Here is a 19,573-nt window from a genome sequence, read left to right as displayed (position 1 = left end):
AAAAATACGGTACGTTACAGTGGCCTCACCAGATCTCGCCAGTCTCATCAGTTTAACTTCTCGGCACAACGTGAGTCTCAAGCCATCCATAAAATGCCTCAACTTCTGGGCGGCATCTCTAGAAATAAGGGGCACAAAATGACAGCCCATGTTAAACTTCTTGATGAACTTTGCTACAGTAGATGCCCCCTATCAAAGACTCATGAACTCCCTCGTCAGGCGACCCCTGACATCTGCTGGAAATTACGTACCTTAGAACACCTCTTTGAAATGATCCCATGTGAGGGTAGCCAAGTTCAATCCATGCGCTGCTCCCTCCCACAAAAGGGATGCATAATCTCTCAACATATATGTGGCGCACCTGACCCAGTCGCCATCTATCATCTGCAAGTACTAGAAGTGTAGTTCCAAAGACCGAATCCAACCATCCGATACAAAAGGGCCAGTAGTACCCCTGAACTCCTTCGGGTTGAGCCATCAAAACGGATCATAAATGTATGTTTGTGGTCGAGGAGCCTACTCCTCATGCTCTAGAAGTTTAGCCATGCCCTCGAGAACTCGAGTAGCTGCATCCAATGGCGATGGTGGTGGAGGGCCTATGTCGCCTCCAGGGGTATCATCATAACGGTCTGTGCTAGGGGCGCGTCTAGGAGACAAGATGTTTGAATACATTCCAAACTCTAAACGTAACCCATAATGTAATCTAATCTAGTTTTCAAAAAATTTAATCTTTAAACCATGAAAAAATCTAGACATGTAGTGTAAATCGTTGTAACACGTATACATGCAATCATACAGGTGATAGCAATAAACTATTTAAAACACAAAAGCTTATACACTTGAGGCTTGAAGACTGAGCTGCAGAAGCTGGCGGTGGCACAACCCTACACATGACCCTTGCTCTGATACTAAGTGAAACGTCTACCGTTTAAAATGCTACTAGAATTTTTTTTTTACTTTTTTGATAAGCTCAAACCAGAAAATTTCATAAATTATGCATGCATACAACACTGCTGAAAAATATCATCTTTCAAAAAAAGATTTAATCCAATGACAAATAAAAATACTGCAGTTTACAAAAAGGCAAACTGTCAAACCTCGACTTACGTTTTAAAATAACGCAAATATGAAACAAGTAAAAATTCTCACAACCATCAACCTGTCAAAACATAGAAGATAAAATAATCATGTCCACTCCTATATCAAATCGTGATGTGCGGAAAATATATGGTCCTCGGGTTCACGTGCGCACATCCAGCCCTGCCAACTCAGACTTCGGCACCTCCAACCTCTTCATCAGTATGCTCAGCTGCAAAATTCACGTCTAGTGAGTCTAAATACTCAACACACCTGTAACGTTAATAGCAAGTACATATACATAGCATGCAACAATGAAAAGTACAGTAATAAAAATACGTTTCATGATCTTAAAAGCGTAAACGTAAACATATCGTAAATGCATAATGTATCAAAAAATCTCATCATATCATCATATACTTGTTCATTTTATTTAATTGAATTCAGTTCGTTAGTTGTGACTTTCGTATAATTTCTATCATATCAGCTCTATTCGATGGATCCATCTACATAAAACTGTGGTACCCAGTGGTGGGGACATCAGCGATAGTATTACTCATCCACTGAGCGATGGCCTTACAACTCATCGTATAAAAAAATATATCTGTTAGAGTAGGTTCCCGTCGAGCCAAGTGTTGGCCGAGGGTTCATGTTGAAACTCTGTGTACAAACGATCTTTATTTCAATAATATTTGAAATTATTGTTTTGGCTCATCTTTATCTGTATACACATGCTAGTTGCATAGATAAAGTCCTTAAATATACAAATAGTAGAAAGAATATGAAATGCTCTTATGATGAGTATCATGAAACTCATATTTGGAATACTGTATATTCTAAACAGTTCCTAGTCAATTCAGCCGCCGCTAAGAAGGATATAGGCCGCTCGAGTTTAAGACTAGTATCTGCGATGTGAGTACCATGTTTCATTGGTAGGGGACATTGTGATGTCCGAGCATGCAGATAGGTGCTCCTTGTAGATTGCACTGAACAACCCTCCATAAAGGACTTTCCAAGTGGTTCTCATTTATCGAGTGGAAACGTCCTAGTTTATGGTTGTATACCATTAGTTCTTATGACCCGGGACAATATTTAGGCTTTATATGATAGCATTGCACTTTGAGTTGTTTACCGACTCTCATGGGGTCATCAGGTGGCAAGGTTGGTTGTTATGTCGAAACATATAAGAGTCGATGCATTGTAGTCGGGGATTCACCGCTTACCTTCGGGTATGGATATCCTATGTGTATGTAGTTTGAAATCTCTGATAAGAGTGTTGGTGGTAATTATGAAAGGGGTTTCATAATTACACCATCGATACAACTACGACATGACACATAGTATCGATTCTTTGACAGCTCTTGATATACCAATAGTTGTTGAATCGGTCAGGATATATGAGATGAAGGGACCGTACTGTACGCTAACCATAATTGAATGGTTCTTGCAGGCCTTATCATTTGATACCTAGGGAATCATGTAAGCGATGCTGCAAGGCATTTAACATGATTGATCGGGTACTATCAGACTTGAGTTCTGACGTTATTATTATAAGGAGTTGGTGATTAAGAATGGAGCAATTGGGGTATGCTCATAGAAGCACAGGTTTAGTCTCGAATCACATTAAGATGTGAACCCACGTCAAGTTGTATCAATGATCCATTGAGGGCCACACAAGTGCTACCTTTCTAGATCTCGTTTAGAAGTAAAATAGTTCAATATGTTGAACGGATTATAAATGAGTTTACAAGCGCAAAGAAAAATAAAAGTATAACTTCTATAAAAGAATTATGGGGAATGTAACTTTTTAATTTATGAAGTGTTCTTAAATTAAAAGATTACTTAAATAAATAATGTATTTGAAATTTGTGATTTTCTTAAACAATATTATGGACTAAATAAAATTAATTCAAGTGTTGAATTAATTAAACACTAGTGGGCCTAGTAGAGCACAAATAATTAAATTAATTCGAGTGTTGAAATAATTAAATCATATTGGGTCTTGTAGAGCCCAATAGGAAATAATTATTCAACTAGTGGGCTTGGTAAAATTTAAGTAAGCTTTAATTGTTCTCAAATATGTTTGAGACATTTAAATTAAAGTCCATGGGCTTTGTAATTGTTACAAGTCTAAGTTGAATTGCATGCATGCGAGGTGAAGGGTTGGAGACTACTTTTTCAATATCCAAGGCATGACATGCACATGCTTACCTTAACTTTTTACACAACCAAGACAACTCATCATTCCCTCCTCCAAGACATGCAAGGGCCAAAATTTATCTCATTTTTTTACTCTTCAATTTGCTTCTTCAATTGTTGTTGAAAGCATACTCTTCTCAAAGAAAATCCTAAAATTTTTCTAGTGCAAAATTAGAGGGGATCTTCTTTGTTGGTGGTGGGCTTAATTTTGAGCAATAAGTGCTCAAAGGAGGCTTGTAGATTGTCTGGCCATTGAAGAACTAAGTTGTTTAACAACTTAGTTGGAGCCATCATCAATCCTTTTTGATTGATAGATAAAAAATTTTAAAATACCCTATGTATGACATTCTGTGTTTTATGTTATTTGCTACACAACTAGTAGAGGTGCTCGGTTTTCTTGCTTGAAAATTTTGATTTTTTAAAAAAGTTCTGTTGCGCATCCGGGCACCTTAACCGATCCGCTTTCAAGTGGTATCAGATCTATGGTTACTATTTTGTGTAGAAAATACTTGATATTATATTGAGTTCAATTTCTAACCGCGTGAGATAATTTGTTGCAACAAACCAAGGCCAGCTTGGGCTACTCGAGGGGCTGCCCATTTCGGGCAACAAGGGTAGCCCCTCCATCCCTTTCAAAATTTTAAAAAAAAAATTGTTGGCCGGAATCCGGCGATAGAGCTCTGGAAACGGCGATGATGACTAGTGTTTCCAAAAGTGTTTTGGAATATCAAAGTGTCATGGGCCTTGAGTTGTTGGGCCATTAGATGGCTAACTCAATTTGTGAAATTTAAATGAGCCAAAATATTTTTGGTGAAAAATGTCTTATTGAGCCCTTAAGCTTAAATCTACAAAAGTTGTAAATATTTTCTCATAAATAAATATTTGAAGTTGGCCTTTAATTATTTATATTAAAAAGTGAATTACAATAAATTCGGTTATAAATAAATTTATTAGAAAGTAGACAAAGGAGTTTGTTTACTTTGTTGATTTAGTTTATAATATTGACAGTTAGTGATTGGATCAAGTTATATAATATTGGATCAATTGGTTATTGTGATAGTTAATTGATGGTGTATGATATGTGATATTATGCATGAAGGATGATCAAAATCCCAAGCCAATTTGCTAAGTGTATGCTATGATATTTTGTGTTGAATGATTGTAATGATTATCAATTTATAAGTGAGCTTAGTTTATGGCCCATTCTCACTCCATAAGATGTATCCCTATTTGCCATGGATATTTATTTGTAAATATTAGTATAGTGGAAAATCAAGATTAGACGATGGTGGCTTTGATGATTATGAAGATCGAAGACATCTAAATATTGGACACTCATTTAAAAGTTGCATTTGCATCCCATGCATTTCCCTAGGATTAGAAATAGGCCCGTGCTTAGCTCACACGGGCCATTAGTATTGGGGCTATTGATCATCCTTGTTTAATTTACTGTTTATAATATATGCATGATATGTTATAAATAATGAGTATGTTAGTATGATGATAATAACAAAGTTGCATGAATCCGGCAAACATACGATCAAACATGGCGAGCTTTTAAATAAAATTAATGATGAGACCTTTCAAAATTAAAAAATCCTAATTTTGAATAAGATTTAAAAGTAATATCAAGCCCGAAAAAGAGAATTATAAAGGTGTTTATAATTTCCATGTCTTCCATCGACAATGGGTTCATGATGAAAGCTACCCGTGCTCAGGGCTCGGCTCATATTATTGGGAGAGCTCTGTACACCGAAAAGCTGTGACATCCATTGACATGGTGATGTGAACTATTTGGAACTCCCATGATTTCGGCTCATATTATTGAGGGAGCTCATGGAGACCGTCCATTAAGGTTCAGTGTCGATGGGTAAGGCTTGACACGTAAAGATGAACGACATCATATTATTGGGTTCTAATCAAACGTGAGACAAATGTTTACTTAAAAGGTTGCATGGAGATGCAATTGGAAACTACCTTTTATGAATTATGATTAGCTGATATTATTCGGGATCATAATTTGCTAATTGGACATTACGTACATACTGAGGAAATGAGTTTTCCATTTTCACTAGAGGATCGTGAAAAATGTCAAAACAATGGGAGCGGAAATTTATGAAGTAAAAGTCCATACTTTATATCTTACTAAATATTTAAAATAGTCATTACAATTTATCTGTTTTACTTTTCAATACAAATTTGACAATGTCTTCGATTCGCAACCCATTATCTGCAATACTCGACAAACACATATTAACCGGACCTAATTACCTCAATTGGCTAAGAAACTTAAAAATCGTCTTGAATTCGGAAAGGATAGCATATACACTGACTGAGTCGTCCCCTGTTGAGGCTCCGACTGACTGCACTCCTGAGGAATTGCAGACTTACAAGGAATGATGTGACCATGACTTGAAAGCCAAGTGTTATATGCAGGCTTCTATGAATGATGAGCTGTAGAGGCGTTTTTAGGATGGAAAAAGTGCTGCTGACATTCATTTGCATCTCAAGGAGCACTTTGGTGAGCAGACTTGACCTCTTAGGCATGCTACCGTCAAGGAGCTTATCACTTTACGCATGTGAGATGGGTCCTCGGTCCATGAGAATAGTCTAAAGATGATTGGGCTCGTAGACAAGCTCGTTGGCATGGATCTTACGTTGCCTTCGGAGTTGACCACTGACGTGTTGCTCTTGTCGCTGCCTAGCTCATTTGATCATTTTGTGGTGAATTTCAACATGAAAAAGCTGGTGCCTACCCTTGAGGAGTTGGTGAATATGCTTGTTACCTTTGAGTCCACCATCAAGAAAGAGAAGCCGGTTCTTTATGTGGGTTCTTAATGTGGTGCGAAGACTGGTCCACATGGGAAGGGAAAGAAGCGTTCTTTCCAACGTCCCAAGAAGAATGTGCCCTTGAAGAGGCAAGCTCTGAATCTTGTTGTGGCAGCCACACCAATTAATGCTGACAAGACTGCTGATATCTGTCATCAGTGCAAGAAGCCTGGACATTGGAGGCGTAACTGCAGAGAATATCTTGCCCAGAAGGGTTCTGGAAACGGTATGTTCTATATTGAAGTAAAAATTTCAATTAACTCTACTTCTTGAGTATTGGATACCTGCTATGTCTAACATCTCTGTAATGATTTGCAGGTGATGGGAAGAAATAGGAGATTAAGGGAATGTGAGACCTTCTTGAGAATGGGCAATGGGGCAAGATTTGCTTCCAAGGCTATTGGAGATGTTTATTTGCTTTTGAACAATGATTTTAAGTTAATTTTAAGCGATGTTTTGTTTGTACCGGATTTGGTGAAAAACATTGTTTCCATTTCTATGCTTGATAAAGATGGATATTCTTGTTTATTTAGCAAAGGTGTTTGCAACATTTACAAGAATGAATGTTTAATTGGTACTAGAGAACTTGAAAACGATCTCTATAACTTAAAATTGAAAGATTCCACTATACAATGTCCAAGCAATAACAACAACAAACAAGCGAAAACAAGATCCTCTAAATTCGGCACAATTATGGCATGCTTGATTAGGACATATTTCCACTAATAATGATGAACAAGCTAGTGGGAGTGAGCATGTTTGATATATCTGATATTAATTTTCTCCCAACTTGTGAATCCTGTCTAAACGGAAAGATGATCAAAATTCTTTTTAAGGGTCATGTGGAGCGAGCCAAAGGGTTATTTGATTTGATCATTACCGATGTGTGCGGTCCGCTAAGCATCACCACTAAGCATGGACATGCCTACTTCATCAGCTTTACCGATGACTTTTCGAGGTGTGGTATGTATATTTGATGAAATACAAATCTGAAGCCTTTGAAAGGTTCAAAGAATTCAGAAGCGAAGTATAGAAACAGTTGGGACGAAGCATTAAGTCACTTCGATCGGATCGAGGTGGTGAGTACTTGAGTGCCGAGTTCCAAGATTATCTTAGCGAGAATGAGATTCTCTCGCAGTGGACTCCGCCTACTAGTAGAGCCCAAATAATTAAATTAATTCAAGTGTTGAATTAATTAAATCATATTGGGTCTTGTAGAGCCCAATAAGAAATAATCATTCAACTAGTGGGCTTGATTAAATTCAAGTAAGGTTTAATTGGTCTCAAATTTGTTTGACACATTTAAATTAAAGTTCATGGGCTTTGTAATTGTTACAAGCCCAAATATAATTGCATGCATGGGAGGTGAAGGGTCTTTTTCAATATACAAGGCACTGCATGCACATGCTTACTTTAACTTTTTACACAACCAAGACAACTCATCCTTCCCTCCTTCAAGACATGCAAGGGCCGAAATTTATCATTTTATTCTCCTTCAATTTGATTCTTCAATTGTTGTTGAAAGCATACTCTTCTCAAGAAATCCTCTAATTTTTCTAGTGATTATAGGGGGTCTTCCTTGTTGGTGGTGGGCTTAATTTTTTAGCAAGGAGTGCTCAAATGAGGCTTATAGATTGTCTAGCCAGTGAAGAGCTAAGTTGTTTAACAACTTAGTTGGAGCCATCATCAATCCTTTGTGATTGATAGGTAAAAATTTCTGAAACACCCTATGTATGACATTTTGTATTTTATGTTATTTGCTACACAACTAGTAGAGGTGCTTGGTTTTCTTGCTTGAAAATCTTGATTTTAAATAAAACCTCCGTTGTGCATCTGGCACCTTAATTGATCCTCTTTCAATATCGTCAGTCACAACAAACTCTCGTCCTTCAAAACTGTTGGATCTCTGTTTTCTCATGTCAAACGCACCGAAAGTTTAAAAAATTTTATTTTATTTCGACAATCAAAATATTTGTTTGAGCACTCGTATAGTTTTAATAAAGATAAATATTCATATGGTGTTAAAATTTATAACTTTGGAGAATACTTGGCTCCAACTACGCCGGTATTAGCCAACGTAGCTCTTGTTGTAAATCCCTACGAAAGTTCTTCAAATCTCCTTTCTTCAATCTTCCTATCAAGTCCACAACTAGATCGATTGCTCCTCTTCTAAATTGCACTAGAAATTTAGAAGGATTTTTCTTTGAGATTAAAAACGAGAGACGGCTCTAACAAAATTTTCTTTGTTGGAGGTTGAAAATTTTGAGAGAAAGAGAGGAGGATTTTCGAAAACCTTGGCTTGGAGGCTTGGGTTTCCAAAATGACATGGATTGATTCATTTTACCCTAAGCCTATAACACATATATATAAGCTTAGGGCCCATTAATTAAATTAAAAACTTAATGGGCATAATCAATTAATTATTCTAGTCCAACTAGTTTAATTAATTAATCTTTTAAAGTACAATTAAAAATCTTAATAATTTGCATGTTTGTCTTGTACTCCTAAAAGCCCATAATACATATATCCATTACATTTAAATTAAATCATTTATAAATTCAATATTCGAATTTAATATTTAAATTATAAATTCAAATTTTAATAAACTCAACTTTTGAGTTTAATAATTTAAATTTTCAAATTTTATAAATTCAATTCCTTGAATTTATTCTCTCCAAATTTTATAAATTCATAAATTTAACTTCTTGAATTTACTATCTCATAAATTCAACTCCTTGGATTTACTTTATCAAAATTTAATTACCATAAATTCAACTCCTTGAATTTAATTTATCATAAATTTATATAAATTCAACTACTTGAATTTATTCTCTCAACGTTTTATGTAAATTCAACTCCTTGAATTTATTATTTCAACGGTAACAAAATAATCCAGTATGTTTGTGACCCTCAATGGTTCAGGGATACAGCTAGCCGCGGATTCCCAGCTCTTTGTGATTCAGGACATAATGCTTTATTCGGGTTTACCCTAATTTGCCCCATTTTATATATCAACAATTGATCATGTGAATGTCAAAAATTATATTTATGATTAAACCCATCGAATAATGGTAAGAGCGTCTAGGAGGATCGCCCCATGATTCCCTAGGTATCACTGATAGTGTCTGCAAAAACCAGTCGATTATGATTAGCGTACAGTACGGCCCCTTCATCTCATATATCCCGGTCGAATCTGTAAGTATTGGTTCATCGAGGGCTGCATAAGAATTCAATAACTATGTGACATATATTTGAGAATAAACAGTGGCATCACATGTACAATTGGAGAACTCCTTCTCTAACGTACATCTCATACTCTGGCCAGAGATTCCACGCACTGTTATTTCATCAGATCACATAGGATATCCACACCCGTAGGTGAGCGGTGAATTCCCGACTACAATGCACTAGCTCCTACATGTGTCGCAATTGTACCCAATCTTGCCACTTGATGACTCTCCTGGAGTCGATAAACGAGTCAAAGCATAGCCCTAGCATATAGAGCATCAGTGTTGTCCTGGGTGGTAAGTACTAATGTTGTACAGTCATGACCACGGACTTATCCTCTCGATGAATGATAACCACTTGGAAAGTCAGAGAGAGGGTAGTTCCGTATAATCATCATATGACTACCCATATGCATATTTGGACATCTCTTTGCCCTTACCAAGAAACACGGTACACAACATCACAAATGCTAGTCTCAAGCTCAAGCGACTTTTATCCTTTTTTTAGGCGGCTTAATCGACTAGAAACAAATTTAGATTATACAGTGTTTACAAATGAGTTTAACATCGAATTACGATTCATTTTTATTAAAGTATAATCAAGGTCTTTATCTATGTTTTATAAAATGGGTATACAGATAAAGAAATAACAAACAATGAATTAATGCATTATATTAAAATAAAGATTGTTTATACAAATGATTCAATAAATTCCTTAGCCAACAGTTGGCTTACAGGACATCTATTCTAACAATCTCCCACATGTCCTAGAGCCATCTACCCATAAACTTTAATCACATTGCTTCGCGATGCTTCTCAAACAATGGTCCTCACAAGGGCTTTATAAGTGGATCAACAACATTTTCTGTAGAGGGGACTCTTTCGACTGATATATCTCCTCTTCCAACAATCTCCCGGATGATGTGGAACTTACTCAGTATATGTTTGAATCATTGATGAGATATTGGTTCCTTTGCTTGCGCAACAAAACCAGTGTTGTCACTGTACACCGAGAATGGATCAACTCCATTAGGAATGACGCCCAACTTTTGGACAAAATTTCTCATCCAAACCTGTTAGAGTAGGTGCCCGGCAAGCCAACTTGTGGCTCGGGCTTTATTGACTCTAATGTAAAACAATCTTTATTTTAATAATATTTTACGATTATGGCATTATACTTTATCTGTATATCTATGCAAGCTGCATAGATAAAGTCCTTGAATATACAATAGGTACCATGAGGTCTGCGCCGCAACGTAAGATCATGAAACTCATTAGGAAGTGTACTGTATATTCTAAACAGGTTCCTAGTCGAATCAGCCGCCTAAAACAAGGATAAAGGTCGCTCGAGCTTGAGACTAGCATATGTGGTGTAAACGCCATGTTTCATTGGCAGGGGCATGGATATGTCTTGTAGTAGCCCGAATTACAAATTGGGTAATTAACGGATTAATGGTGATTAAGAAGGTTTAATGTGTAATTTTGACCATGGTCATGATCGGACGGACCGAAGATGGTTCGGTAGCACCGAAGAGTTCGGACGATCCGAAGTGGGTTCGGTGGATCCGATCATGAGGTGTCAAGAGTTGATCGACACGTCAGTTTGCATGCAAGTTCGGATGATCCGAAGTGTAGGTTCGGTGGATCCGATCATGAGGTGTCAAGAGCCGATGGACACGTAGGAGTTCGGACGTTCCGAAGTGTGTTCGGTGGATCCGAACATAGCCTATAAATAGTGCTCGGAATTCCTCATTTTGGATGGCAAGTTCTTGAAGTTGTGTCTCATTTTGAGAGGTTTGGAAGGTTTCTAGGGTTAGTTGTCGGTCGAGCGATAGCCAAGAGCTGCCAGGATTGGTAGTGTAGCGACGCCTGAGTTACGAGGCAATCGACATCAAAGGGCTGTCGACGGACGAAGGTAAACCCTAAACCTTTGGTAGTACTGGTTTTGCTAGTTGAGCATGGTAGTATTGTTCATTGGGTATGCTTTTGATGCGTAGGCTTGTTCTAGACCTGATTAGCGGTGTTGCGTAAGGCTAGGCTTGCTGTGATAGAGGTACGAAAGTACTATCCGAGATATCCTGGTCGAGTATACATCCTTATATGTGTTGCATGATTATGTGGTGCATTGATATATGTCATATGATGCATGCTATTATGTCACGTTTTATGATGCATGTTGCATTTCATGTTGAGCCGTATCTCCTTCGAGATAGCCTTTACTGTTGAGCTGTATCTCTTTCGAGATAAGCTATATCTTGTGGGGCCGCTCAGCCCTGTCTTATCTTGTGGACGCATGGACACCGAGAGTACACAGTGGCCGACGGGTCGGGAGGGCTTCGGTGATCCGGGACATTTTAGGTCCACGTCTGTTCTTGTAGTGGATGCAGTGACCCAGAGGAGTACCGCGCGGCACTATCCACTTGGCGCCTCTAGACTGAGCATTTTGAGATCCTTTGTTACTCCTGTTTCTTGACTACCCTGGTATCATATCATAGCATGTGCATTTCATATAGGCTTGTATACTCATGCTTTTGTACTGGGCGTTCTTATCGCTCACGTCCTCGGTTTTTGTTTATCTTGGACACCCCATTCCCACGGGGTAGGCCTCAGGTTGGACAGCTCAGGAGGAGGAGGAGGAGGACGTTGAGTAGCTGGTTGGTTTAGTTTTCAGTACTATTCTATTTCGTTATGGTTGTACCGAATATATTTGTGAGTTGTTCTGATTTCGATTGGGTTGTATAACTATTTGTCGTTGGCCATATTTCCGCTGTTATCTCTGATTATTATTAATTAAGTTAATTGCATGCTTAGTTCTTGATTAGTAGGTGATTCTGGAACGGGTCACTACATGTCTATTCACACAGATGGGTGATCATATGATGATGCACTGAACAACCCTCCCTCGGGCTATCCAAGTGGTTCTCACTTATCGAGTGGAATAGTCCGCAGTCATGGTTTTACATCATTAGTCCTTTGACCCGTGTAACGTACTTGCATGCACTTTGATCCGTTTACCGACTCCATCGAGGGTCATCAGGTGACGAGGTTGGGTGTAGTTTCGAAATACGTAGGAGCAAATGCATTGTAGTCGGGGATTCACCGTTCGCCTTATGAGTGAAGATATCCTATGTGATCTGATGACTTAATAGTGCAAGGAGTCTCTGGCCAGAGCAAGAAATGTCCTTTAGGGAAATGTGTTTTCCTAGTTGCACATACCTTGCCACTATTAGTACTCAAAGATAAATCGCATCGTTATCGAATTCATATGCAACTCTCGATATACCAATGGTTGCAGATTCGATCGGGATATATGTGTTGAAGATATCGTATTGTACGCTAACCATGACTAAAGGTTCTTGCAGGCACTATCAGTGATACGTAGGAGATCATGGGGCGATGCTACTAGAAGCTCTTACCATGATCCAAAGGCTGCAATCAGAAATGAGTTCTGACATTCTTGATCAAGAAGTTGATGAAAAGAATGGGGTTAACTAGGGTAAACCCGAATAAGAATAAATGTTATTCTGAATCACATGGAGATGTGAACCCCCGGCTAGCTGTATTCCTGAACCATTGAGGGCCACACAAGCATCGGATTTTGTGTTCCCGTTGAGATAGTCAAATTTCAAGGAGTTGTAATTTAGCGACTATAGTTTGATGGAGATCAAACAGGAAGCCTATAAAGGAGTTTATGAGCTGATTTCATAGGATGGAAGAAGTGGAAGTTAGCATGATTGCTAAATAAGGAAGGAGAGTGGAACTGCCTGTTTTGTGAAGGAGTTCGCTAAAACTGGTAACTGCCAAATATGGTAACTGTCATATCTGGTAAGTTCTAAATTTGGTAAATGAAAATTTTGATTTTCCGAAATTTTCTATTTTCATTATATGAACAAGATTTGTATCCTTGACACATCGGCGCTCTTGGATCGTCGATCGGGGTTATAATGAATTCGAATCACTTATTTAGTGAATTGAGAATTTACTAATTAAATGATTGTGATAGTAGTGGTGACTACTAACTTGCACAAATTCTCATATATGTTCTAGAGGAGTCTAGAATTAAACTAACCAAAGAGTTAATTTATTAATTAAATAATGGTTATTTAATTTAATTAATATACATGTATATATTTTATATGGAGATATAAAATTTGTATATAATATTATTATATCATGTATTATTAAAGGATAATAAATACATTATATATTAATTATATGAGAGTTTAAATATAATGAAATTACTGGAGTCCTTGTAGGAGATGGACTCCTAATTAGATTAGGAGTCTTACTCTATAAATAAACTATTAGGGCTCATTGTTTGATGATGAAGTTTTTCACACAAAACACAAGAAAAATTCCTTCTTTTTCTCCTTTGGAAGTCACGGCCAACACATAGAATTGTGGGAAGGAATTTTGGCAAATTTATTTATTTAAATTTTGATTAAAATCAATTATTAATTGTTAATTATTGTTTAACAATCAATTAACCAAAATCCATGTTTATGAACAATGATCTCTCGGCCATACTCTTAGAAGATTGGGAAAATTTTGGCCAAGTGATTTTCCTTCCACCACCACGCTGCCGACGCTACAACGTCTCCGGATTTTGGAAATTCGGAGGTTGTAGTCTCAACGCACAAATTGTTTATGATTTCTAGTGCAATCCAAGCGAGGAACATAGTTTCTGATCGTGGACCCAATTACACGATCCAAGAAGAAGAGACGTTCGTAGTGATTTACAAGAAGGGCTATATCCGCTTAAACATCGGAATAGTTTGGAGTCCAACGTTAAGAATGCAAAGGTATAATTCTAAGCACCCTATGAATGTTTTAAACACACAACGCCCAAGAACAAAATTTTTAAACTTCCGCTGCGTCTTGGGTGCGAGAACACGATGTCCCAACAATATAATCAAGGTCTTTATCTATGTTTTATAAAATGGGTATACAGATAAAGAAATAACAAACAATGAATTAATGCATTATATTAAAATAAAGATTGTTTATTACAAATGAGTCAATAAATTCCTTAACCAACAGTTGGCTTACATTACATCTATTCTAACAATCTCCCACATGCCCTAGAGCCAACTACCCATAAACTTTAATCACATTGCTTCGCGATGCTTCTCAAACAATGGTCCTGACAAGGGCTTTTTAAGTGGATCAACAACATTTTCTATAGAGGGGACTCTTTCGACTGATATATCTCCTCTTCCCACAATCTTCCGGATGATGTAGAACTTCCTCAGTATATGTTTGAATCATTGATGAGATCTTGGTTCCTTTGCTTGCGCAACGGAACCAGTGTTGTTGCTGTACACCAGGACTGGATCAACTCCATTAGGAATGACGCCCAACTTTTGGAAAAAATTCTTCATCCAAACCGCCTCTCTGGCTGCAGCAAATGCATCAATGTATTCAGCGTCCGTGGTGGAATCTGCAACGGTGTCTTGCTTGGAACTTTTCCAAGAGATGACCACACCATTTAGCATGAATACAAAACCAGAGATCGATTTCGAATCATCTACGTCACATTGGAAGCTAGAATCAGTGTAGCCTTCCAATTTAAATTCTCCATTTCCATAGACCATGAACAAGTTCTTAGTCGTTCTTAAGTTTAAGAATATCTTTCACGGCCTTCCAATGCATTGGACCATGGTCGCCTGATATCTGCTTGTAACACTCAGAGCGTATGTAACATAAGGGCGTGTTGATATCATGTCATACATGATACTACCAATGGCTGACGCATATGGAATACGTGTCATCATCTCTATCTCTTCATCATTCTTGGGGCACATTGCTTTAGATAGAGTAACATCATTACGAATTGGTAAGTATCATGTCTTGGACTCTTCCATAGAGAATCTTTTCAGGATGGTATCGATATAAGTCACTTGGGTGAGCCCCAACATCCTCTTTGATCTATCTTTATAGATTTATATTCCCAATAAATAGGATGCTTCACCCATGTCTTTAATGAAGAATTTGCTTGCTAACCATACTATAGTTGATTGTAGTAATCCTATATCATTCTCAATGAGTAGGATGTCATCAACATAAAGTACGAGGAATGTCGCTACACTCCCACTAACTCTCTTGTACATGCATTGTTCCTCAGGATTTTTAGCAATACCAAATTCCTTGATAGTGCTATCAAATCTGAGGTTCCAATTCCTTGACGTCTGCTTGAGACCAGTATATTGATCTCTGCACTTTTCATACATTAAGTTCACTTCCCACTGATGTGTATCCCTCAGGTTGAGACATATAAATTTCTTCTTTGATGTCTCTACTGAGGAATGCAGTCTTTACATCCATTTGCCATATCTCATAGTCATACCATGCTTCTATGGCTAGTAGTATTCTAATGGACTTAAACATAGCAACTGGTGAAAAAGTTTCCTCATAGTCAATACCTTGTCTTTGAGTATAACCTTTTGCAAACAGTCTGTCTTTGAAGGTCAATACATTCCCATTTTCCCCAAGCTTTCTTTTGTAAATCCATTTGAATCCTATGGGAACGATTCCTTCGGGTAGATCCACCAATGTCCAGACTTGGTTTGAATATATAGAGTCCATTTCAGACTGCATGGCTTCAAGCCATTTGGTTGAATCAATATCAGATATTGCTTTTTTGAAGTTCATTGGATCGCATCCAACACAAGGCTCATCATGGCCTTGTTCATAAAGAAGTGTATATCTTGCAGGTGGTCTAATCAGACCTTCTAGGTGCGTGCACTTCAACTACTGGTTATTGGGGGTTAGGTTCAACTTCTATAGTTGAAGGAATATCTTGAATTTCTTCAAATTCTATCATCACACATTTTCTATCTAATAGAAACTCCTTCTCTAGGAATGTGGAATTTCTTGAAACAAACACGTTTGTTTCATTGGGATGATAGAAATAATATACAACAAAATTCTTTGGATATCCTACAACGTAGCACAAAGTGGATCTACTATCCAATTTGTCTCCCACTGTCTGATTCACGTAAGCAAGATATCCACATATTCTTAAATAAGAATATTTGAGAGTTTTTCCGATCCATATCTCATATGATGTTTTATCCACTACTATAGTATGGACATTATTCAACAACATTGTCGCAGTTTCAAGCTCAAAGCCCCAAAACGATGTAGGCAATTCAGTGAATCTCATCATGGATCGAACCATATCCATCAAGGTTCGATTACGACGTTCAGAAACACCATTCAATTGTGGTGTTGCTGGTGGAGTCCACTGTAAGAGAATCTCATTCTCTTTTAGAAAACTCAAAAATTCAGCACTCAAGTATTCTCCACCTCGATCAGATCGAAGTGTCTTAATACTTCTTTCTAGCTGATTTTCTACTTCAGATCTGAATTCTTTGAACTTTTCAAGTGCTTTAGATTTGTGTTTCATCAAATAAACATGCCCATACCTCGAATGGTCATCAATAAAGGTAATGAAGTAGGAGTGCCTATATTTTGTGCTAACACTTACGTGGGCCACAAACGTCTGTGTGGATCAAATCCAGTAGACCATGCGCACGTTCCATGTTTCCATTGAATGGAGTCTTGTTCAATTTTCCTTTTAGACAAGACTCACAAGTAGGTAGAGAATTCATGTCTGACAAGTAAACATGCCTTCTCCCACTAGCTTGTGCTTCCTTCTTTTGGAAATGGGACCTAGTCTAGCGTGCCACATTTGTGCGGGATTTGGATCATCTAATTTTCTTTTGTTTGTTGTAGAAATCCTGTTTACTCTGGACATTCACTTATCATTTCCAAAACATTTATGGCCCAGATAATTTCTTATGTTCATTCTTCTTGTAGTGAAACAAATATGTTCTGACTTATCGGACTTCGTGGTCCCTTTAAGTGTCCTTCGAAGTTTGCCTCTTATTGGGTTTATTTATCCTTGTGAAGTGCAGAACATTTCTTTCCCTTACCTTGTGGGCCATTTTTCGTTCCTGACAAGGAGCCCAACTAGGAAAAATCATTTTCCTATTTTATGGTGGCTTCATAAGTTATAAGAATATTGACTAGCTCTTCAAGGCTATCATCAATCTTATACAAATTGAAGTTCACCATAAACCCGTCAAATGAGGAAGACAATGACAACAAATTGATGTCGTGAAGAAAATCGTTAGGTAATCAAGTATTCCAGGCTCACCAATTTCTCAATAAGCCCAATCATATATAAACCACGCTCATGGGCCAGAGCCCATCTTGCATTCGTGTAGTCACGAGCTTTTAAAACGGTGTCCATCACTGTACGAGTTTCATGCATCATGCAACTCAATGTCAGCAGCATTCAACATTTCCTCAAAATGTCCCTACAGTTCATTTAACATAAAAGCGAGCATATTACACTTTAGTTTGCACATTATGGTCCCACCATCTTGCATGCAATGTCTGTTCAGCAAGACTGACATTAGTATATATGTCATTTTCTCCGAATTTAGAACAATTTTTCCAACCAGTCTTGAAAATTATATTTGGTTAGCTTGTTAATAACATAAATGGATTACGTGACGAAATCGAAAATATACTGATATGAAAACAGAATAATTGTTGTTGATTATTTTAAAATAATTTTAAGATATAAAATATGGATTTTTATTTTATAAATTTCCCTCTCACTATTTTGACATTACCACCACCCTTTGATGAAAAAAGGAAATTTTATATCCTTAGTGGACACGTAAAGTCCAATTAGACAATTATAATCCCGAATAATATCAGCCAATTATAATTTCTAAAAAGTATAATCCAATTGCATCCTATGCAACTTCTGCGTGTTTTGCCTCACGTTTAATAAGGATCCAATAATATTAAGCCATTTATTTTCACGTGTCAAACCGACCCATCAATATTGAATTGTAGTGGACGGTTGCAATTAGTTCCCCCAGTGATATGAGCAAACGTAATGGGAGCTCCACTCAATTCACATCATATGTCCGATGGAAGTCACAACTTTCCGGCATCCAGGCCTCCCCAATAATAGGAGCAAGACACTGTCTGCGGGTAGTGATCAAAATGTAACCACGACTGATGGAAAGAAAGGAAAAATTAAACTCTTTTAATTTTTACTTTTACGGTTTGATATAAATTTTGAATCGTATTCAAAATGAGGTATTTTAATTTTAAATTTGTCTCATCATTTTAATTTAAAATCACGTGCCACGAGTTTGTATGTTTGCCGGATACATGCAACTATATTATTTAATAATATACATACATGCATACTATTATATATCGCATATATCATAATATGACATTCAACAATAAATATGGATGATCGATCATCAACACCATTAGATCCATGTGAGCTAGACATGGATCTAGGTCCAAAACCTAGGTGAATACAGGGATGCAAATGCAACTAATTACAAGAGCTTCCAACATTTTACATGTCTTCATCTTGTGCATCGGGCCTACAATCTTCCAGTCTTGATCTCCCACTATTTCTAATAATTATATTTAAATAGCAATGGCACATAAGGGATACATCTAATGGGGTGGGAAGGGTCATAAATCAGGCCTACTTTAATAATAACAAATATTAACAAAATTAATAAAACATTAAAATATCCTAACATACAACTAACAAATTGGTCAAGGCTCTCGATCATCCTTCATGCATTTAATATCAAATATTAACATCAATTAATTAAATAAATTTAATTAATTGATAAATCGAGTATCTAATAATTTTATTATTAATCACCACAATTATTAAAGAATTTAATAAATTAAATAAACACATTTATTTTATTTCTAATTAATTCAATAATAATTTATTTCTTGTAAAACTCATTTTTAACATAAATAATTAAAATCATATTCTAATTATTTATTTTACAAGAAAATTATTTATTTTCCAAAATTAATTTCTCAAAAGATAAATTGAACTAATTTTCATAAAATATCAATTTTGTACAAAGTTTTGAAAATTCAGAAAATCGCACCCTAGGCCCAAACAATTCCAGCCCATTATTCAGCACAGTGCAAGCGGCCCGCGTCGCCCCCCGCTGCTCGATCGTATCGGGCACCGGCGGGCACGCTGTGCACACAGGCGTGCCAAACGCCGTGCGCTCTCCCTACGCACACAGACTGCCCGGAACAGTTCGAGGAAGATTCGAATTTTATTTTTTTTTGTTTTCTGATAATATTAAAAATTTTATGGTGCAACAATTTTCTGAAAAAAAATTTTGTGTGGTTAGAAATAAATTATGCAATATCGAAAAACC

Source organism: Primulina eburnea, chromosome 12 (genome assembly GCF_022965805.1).
Source record: "Primulina eburnea isolate SZY01 chromosome 12, ASM2296580v1, whole genome shotgun sequence".
NCBI lineage: Eukaryota > Viridiplantae > Streptophyta > Magnoliopsida > Lamiales > Gesneriaceae > Primulina > Primulina eburnea.
The sequence above is the reverse complement of the archived record's forward strand: the minus strand, read 5'-3'. Positions refer to the sequence as shown.